Raw genomic sequence first — 7363 nt, forward strand, 5'->3', positions numbered from 1 at the left:
CTGCCATCTTTGCTGTTAAAAGTCAGGTGGAACAACAGCACCCGTAAGTCTGTAACTTAATTAACGCTCTTCAGCGTGATGTGTGAAACTCCCGCCTAAAACCAAACCTGTCAGGTCTCCACTATCCAACCGAGTCTCCACCTCCCTCTCATGCACAAACGGGAACGGATCGCGTATTATTCCCCCCTCCCCTCTCTCCGTCCCCAGCCCAAAAACCGCGACCTCGGTCTCAGAAATCAGCGGAAAAAACATTCTGCATGTCTTGTGAATCTTAACTGCCAGAATTAGCTTTATAGTAACGATAATTTGTAATTTATTCAGATGTAAAAACTGCCATTAAAACCGCCATCCCGCCAGTGAAGACAGAAATACGCCGCATTTGGTGAGAAAACCGCCTTCCTGGCAACTCTGGCAAGCGGATCCGGCCCTCGACGGGGTCAGAGATTGATTGATTGATCAGAGTTCTTTCCCAAAGCCATCTGGCATCCAGTGTGCGGGACTGTAGATACACGATTGTTGGATTGATACATTTATTGTTGAATTAATAAAGAAATACAACAAAGAAGGAGGATGGACCTTGCCACCCACCCCCTGGGCAAAGACTTAAGGTTAAAGTATCAAAAATCTAACACTAGACAGTATACATAACAAGAATACAACAATGCAACAATAAATACAGATATTGCACACCTTTTTGCTTAAACATCCTGCAGGCTGGGGGCAAACTGAAGATATTTCCTGAGTATATCCCTGAGAGTGGTTGAGGACATTCCATAATATAGTGACGCAGATGCGTCCCCTTGGTGCAACACACACTACACACCACACAGCACACAGCACACACCAGGAGAAGCACTGACTTCCCAAAAGTATTTGTAGCCTAATCTGAGCCTCACTGCCATTGCAGTGTGTCTCCCGTAGGTGTAAGCACAGCTCTGGGAGACACGTGCATAGTGAAGACTGGTGCCACAGCTAGTGCCACTGCCCCTATGGCAACAAAGCTCATTAATGCTCACTATGTATGATCACTAATGCTATTATGCACAAAGTCCTTAATGCTACTCTTAACATAACCCTGAGTGTACTCAGTCCCAGGTTCCACAGTCCACTGTGTCATCTTGGAGGGCACACTGAGCAAGGCTGTCTGCTTTTCCATTTAGCGGGATACCAACATGAGAGGGTAGAGAGCCGAGAGGATCACAGTTAGGAGTGAAACATTGAGTGATAAGATATACACTCAACTTGGCCAAACTTACCATATTTCTTAAAGAATATCCCAAGGCCTTATGGAAAGCCATGGCTACCACTGGGAGGATCAAGGAATTTCACACTTAAATTGGTGCCGGGTAACAACTTTGCCCATTACAATCTTAAGGAATTAGAATTGAGTTTATTATATCTTTAGGTAATTATGCATTAGTTTGGTGTAATAAGAAAACAGTTATTGGGTATTATTGGACGAGGAAGGCCAGCACTAAGACAGGGTGCACACGAGCCACTTGTGTGTGGCCAGTGGCCGCACTGAAAACTGATCGCCAGAAAAAAACTGTGCCATGAAAAGTGGCGAGTATATAGATGCACCTTGCACAGGAGCCATGCGGTACCAGCCGCTCATCATGTCACTGTCATCATATAAAAAAATATATATAAAAACAAACACACACACACACACACACACACACACACACACACACACACACACACACACACACACACACACACACACAAACAGGCAGGTGTAACAATTTTTTTTTTTTTTTTTTTTTTTTTTTTTTTTTTTTTTTTTTGTATGTATATGAGAGGGCCAGCCAAGGGCAGCACAGTGTTAAAAAAAGGCCCACTTGAGTGCTGGTCTCTAAAAGATAAGGGTTAGCCAAAATTAGGGAGCAAATGTCTTGATATCTCCCTCTTAAAAGAAGTTAAGTCGTAAGAAGACAGAAGTACAGAAGCAAGCAGGGAGTTTGAGAGTTTACCAGTGAAAGGTACGAATGATTGAGAGTATTGATTATTTCTTGGGTTAGAGAGTTGGACAGAATAGGCATGAGAGGAAGAAGAAAGCCTTGTGCAGGGGAGGCATGCAGTTAGCAAGATCAGTAGAATGATTAGCATGAAAATAGCGATAAAAGACAGCAAGAGATGCAACATTTTGGCGGTGAGAAAGAGGCTGAAGACAGTCAGTCAGAGGAGGGAGTTGATGAGACGAAAAGCTTTTGATTCCACCCTATCTAATAAAACTGTGTGACTGGAACCCACCCCAAACATGTGAAGAATACTCCATAAAGGGACAGATAAGACCCTTGTACTGAGTAAGCAGTTGGAGGGACGAGAAAAACTTGTGGAGACGCCGCAGAACTCCTAACTTCATGGAAACGGTTTTAGCAAGAGATGAGATGTGAAGTTTCCAGTTAAGATTATGAGTAAAGGACAGACCGAGGATATTCAGTGTGGAAGAGGGAGACAGTTGAGTGTCACTGAAGAAGATGTGATAGTTGTCTGGAAGGTTGTGTCGAGTTGATAGATGGAGGAATTGATTTTCTGAGACATTGAAAACTACTATATTTTCTCTGCCCCCAATCGAAAATCTTAGAAAGATCAGAAGTCAGGCGTTCTGTGGCGTCCCTGCGTGATCTGTTGACTTCCTGAAGGGTTGGTCGTCTCTGAAATGACGTGGGAAGATGTAGGGTGGTATCATCAGCGTAGAGCAAGAAGTTTGGTTAAGATCATTAATGAACAATAGAAAGAGAGTGGGTGACAGGACAGAACCCTGAGGAACACCACTATTAATAGATTTAGGAGAAGAACAGTGGCCGTCTACCACAGCAGCAATAGAACGGTCGGAAAGGAAACTTGAGATAAAGTTGCAGAGAGAAGGATAGAAGCCGTAGGAGAGCAGTTTTGAAATCAAAGCTTTATGCCAGACTCTATCAAAAGCTTTTGATATGTCTAACGCTACAGCAAAAGTTTCACCGAAATCTCTAAAAGAGGATGACCAAGACTCAGTAAGGAAAGCCAGAAGATCACCAGTAGAGCGACCTTGACGGAAGCCATACTGGCGATCAGACAGAAGATTGTGAAGTGACAGATGTTTGAGAATCTTCCTATTCAGGATAGATTCAAAACTTTAGACAAGCAAGAGATTAAAGCTATAGGACGGTAGTTTGAGGGGTTAGAACGGTCACCCTTTTAGGAACAGGCTGAATGTAGGCAAACTTCCAGCAGGAAGGAAAGGTAGAAGTCGATAGACAAAGTTGGAAGAGTTTGGCCAGGCAAGGTGCAAGCACGGAAGCACAGTTTTTGAGAACAATAGGAGGGACCCCATCAGGTCCATAAGCCTTCCGAGGGTTTAGGCCAGCGAGGGCATGGAAAACATCATTACGAAGAATTTTGATTGTAGACATGAAATAGTCAGAGGGAGGAGGAGAGGGAGGGACAAGCCCAGAATCATCCAAGGTGGAGTTGTGAGCAAAGGCTCAATTGAGAGAAGAGTTCAGCTTTAGAGACAGAAGAGATGGCAGTGCACTGGTGCCATCACCATGAAATAAAGGAGGGAAACATGAAGAAGTGAAGTTATTGGAGATGTTTTTTGTGGGGGAGGGGTAGGCGTACCACCTCTCAGGGCTGTGCAGATATTTCAGCCAACCCCGTTGTTAGGAACACACCCCGCTATAATCCCGCTTACTCAAACGTCAACAGTTCGTCAGCTTGACGTCTCGCCCGCTCGAGCTGCCTTGGAACACGGCCCAGAACAAGCATATCAGAGGACTACCGTAGAGTGAGGAGAGACAGGAATACGTGAAGCTTTCCTCCTCTTCATGGCGTGGTGACATGGACATTACTGCAGGAATTAACTGGCTCTCCCACTCTGTGTTTGGTAGGTTAAACAGGTGGTCAGCCCAGGTTGGGTTAGACAGTAACACCCTCGCCATGACCCTCGAGTTACCTATTTTTTATTAAGATTGTTGTTTCCATTTACTAGTAAGTTGATCTGTGTGGTGTAGACTTTAAAGTGACACTGACATGTTGTCTTCATGTTTACTGTTGACTGGATGAATACACTTCCCATCAAGGGTGCACTCTTTAGGGAAATGTGGAGATGACCAAACAAGCCTCAATGCCAGTTCACCACGATATCAAATTGTATACATTTATTCATGAACAGGGTCTGAGTTTGTCTGTGTTACTACTTAGAAGGAATTAAGTAGAAAAACATGTTACATCAGCTCAGTCAGTGCATCTGTGTTTATAGAATGACACTGTAGATATATTCTATATTAGCCTCGTGTGAGCGAAGGGGACATGTATTGTGCTGCCACCTGCTCACAAACACTGCTTCTCAACACTCAACATTATAATAGGTTACAACTGAGTTTATTATATTTTCGTTTAATTTTGCATTTAATTAGTGTAGGAAGAGAGCAGTTTGTGTATGTTATTACAAAGGGTTGCTGGATGGGTGTCTGGTTGCACACTGCCGCGAATGGAGTGGCGGAGTTTGAGAGAGGTAATGTTGGTTTGTTGCTGCCATTGTTTGTGATGGATATTTGCTGAACCAGAGAGTAACACTGGCCGGGGCTGCCTGTGTGTGGTGGAGCAGTGTTGGTGAATGGCAGACGGCGCCGAGAGAGGCCAGGCGCCACTCACAGGAACCAAGAAAAGTAACAGTTCTAGTGATTGAGACCCCACCTCTTTGGACGGGCCAGTTAGCACAGTTACCTTTGAACAGACAGGCGCCATGTTGCAGTGTGCGCTCTCTGTCCCACGTGGAGCTGTGACTCGTAGTGAACATGGATCATTCTTGTCTTCAGGAGGGTCATGGCACACTTTGCATTAGGTAGAGATAATATGTGCTCTCTCTCTCTCTCTCTCTCTCTCTCTCTCTCTCTCTCTCTCTCTCTCTCTCTGGATTATGAACGTCAAGTCTGCAAAGGAGACAGAGAGAGAGAGAGAGAGAGAGAGAGAGAGAGAGAGAGAGAGAGAGAGAGAGAGAGATCCCTTTAAAAGTTTAGGCTCCTTCCAAGTTTCCTCCTCCTCCTCCTCCTCCTCCTCCTCCTCCTCCTCCTCCTCCTCCTCCTCCCTCCTCCTCCTCCTCCCTCTTCTCCCTCTTTCTTTTTCTTCTCTCCTTTCCTCTTCTCTTCTCTTCTCTTCTCTTTTGTTCTCTCTCTCTCTCTCTCTCTCTCTCTCTCTCTCTCTCTCTCTCTCTCTCTCAATCTTGACTGGAAATAGAGAGGACAATATCTTTAAAATTGAGAGAGAGAGAGAGAGAGAGAGAGAGAGAGAGAGAGAGAGAGAGAGATTCGAACTAGCTTTAAATTCCAAGACAACTAAATCTCTCTCTCTCTCTCTCTCTCTCTCTCTCTCTTCCTTTACCCAGAAATAAGACGAAATTAAATAAAATGTGTGTGAAAGCTTCTGAAAATTGCAGTACGATAATTAGATAAGCGAGGTACGATGGAGACACGTTTTTCATTGACTGAGTACGATAATTAACGAAGCGTACGGTGTGTATGTAGAAATAGATCAAATGGTGAATAGATACAGTGAAGCCAGGCATGCTTGGGGTGTCGGGGGGGGGGTGGTCTCCAAGCGCACGGGTTCGAATCCTGTTCACGGTCGGAGTGCAGGTTGAGCTTCCTCACAAAAATATCCTTTTAGCCCAGAAATTCCCTTGAAAAAGCTCATATTGTATTAGAAAAAGTAAATATATAATAAGAATTGCAGTACGATAGTTTGATAAGAGGTACGATATTTCTAGAATGTTAAGGATGATGTAGGAGGTATGATGATTACATAAACATACGATACAAGCTGAAATATAGCTGATGGTAAATATATACAAGAATTCTAGTACGATAGTTTGATGAAAGGTACGATTTTCCTAAGATGTTAAGGTCAATAAATAAGGTACGATGATAAGGTACGATAATTACGTAAGCAAAAATAAAGCTGATGATAAATATATATAAGAATTCCAGTACGATAGTTTTATAAGAGGTACGGTTTTGCTAAGGTGTGAGGTACGATGATCAATAAACTGTTTAAATAAATAATGTAAGGAAAAGTACAGTAAATATTTCAGTGCCAAATTATTAATAGTGAAAAAAAAATAATAATAACTGACGAAATGAATAAATAAACTAATTAAATACACAAACATCTAGGTCAAGTATTTATTTCAACGGCGAGCAATGTTTTCCCAAAATATAAACAAACTATTTATTTATTTATTTATTTTATTTATTTGGCTGACTGAGAAATTTATTATTATTATTATTATTATTATTTTCATTATTATTATTGTTCTATGTTACGACCACCACCACCACCACCACAACAATAATGGTTTAGCAATGACCACTTATATCCTCTCTCTCTCTCTCTCTCTCTCTCTCTCTCTCTCTCTCTCTCTCTCTCTCTCTCTCTCTCTCTCTCTCTCTCTCTCTCTCTCTCTCTCTCTCTCTCTCTGTCAAACCCAAACAAGATGGCGATTATTTTCACATTTTCTCGCCTTTACACGAATATTTGAAGGGAATTTTGGGTGTCTAAGTAAAGAGGGAATATTGAACTGCCCCTGAGCAGCTAGCGGCCACAAAACTCCCTAAATTAAGGCGATTATCCTGACATAATTACATAGGGGAAGGGTGCAGGACTGAGGAAACCTTTTGATAATGGCCTCAATTTTTAAAGCCTTTTTTTATGTATTTTACGTGTATTTTGCCCGTCAATTCCCTTCGCTATGTGGAAATAAGACATTTAAGTTTATTTTCCAACCATTTGCTTGTTTTTATGTGGTTTAGTAAGCTTGTAAATTGAAAAAATGTGTGAACTTTTTTTTGGGGAATTTTTGGGGTAAATCATTAAAGTAAGGTGGATTTTTGGCGGGAAAAAAATGAAATAGACGAAAAAAATGATGAAAAAAATTGAAAGGATAGAAAAATAATATTAGTTTATATTTTGACGTAATAAATAAAGAAAAAAAATGATAGATGAAATTAAAGGAAGGTTTATATTAGTGTTTTTTAAAGAAAGACGCTGAAAATTGATTAAAATATTGAAAAAAAATGGAAATGATAGAAAATATTATTAGTTTATATTTTGACGTAATAAATAAGACATTTAAGTTTATTTTCCAACCATTTGCTTGTTTTTATGTGGTTTAGTAAGCTTGTAAATTGAAAAAATGTGTGAACTTTTTTTTTTTGGGGAATTTTGGGGTAAATCAATAAAGTAAGGTGGATTTTTGGCGGGAAAAAATGAAATAGACGAAAAAAATGATGAAAAAATTGAAAAGAATAGAAAAATAATATTAGTTTATATTTTGACGTAATAAATAAAGAGAAAAAAAATGATAGATGAAATTAAAGGA

The sequence above is a fragment of the Portunus trituberculatus genome, chromosome 2 (assembly GCF_017591435.1).
Source record: "Portunus trituberculatus isolate SZX2019 chromosome 2, ASM1759143v1, whole genome shotgun sequence".
NCBI lineage: Eukaryota > Metazoa > Arthropoda > Malacostraca > Decapoda > Portunidae > Portunus > Portunus trituberculatus.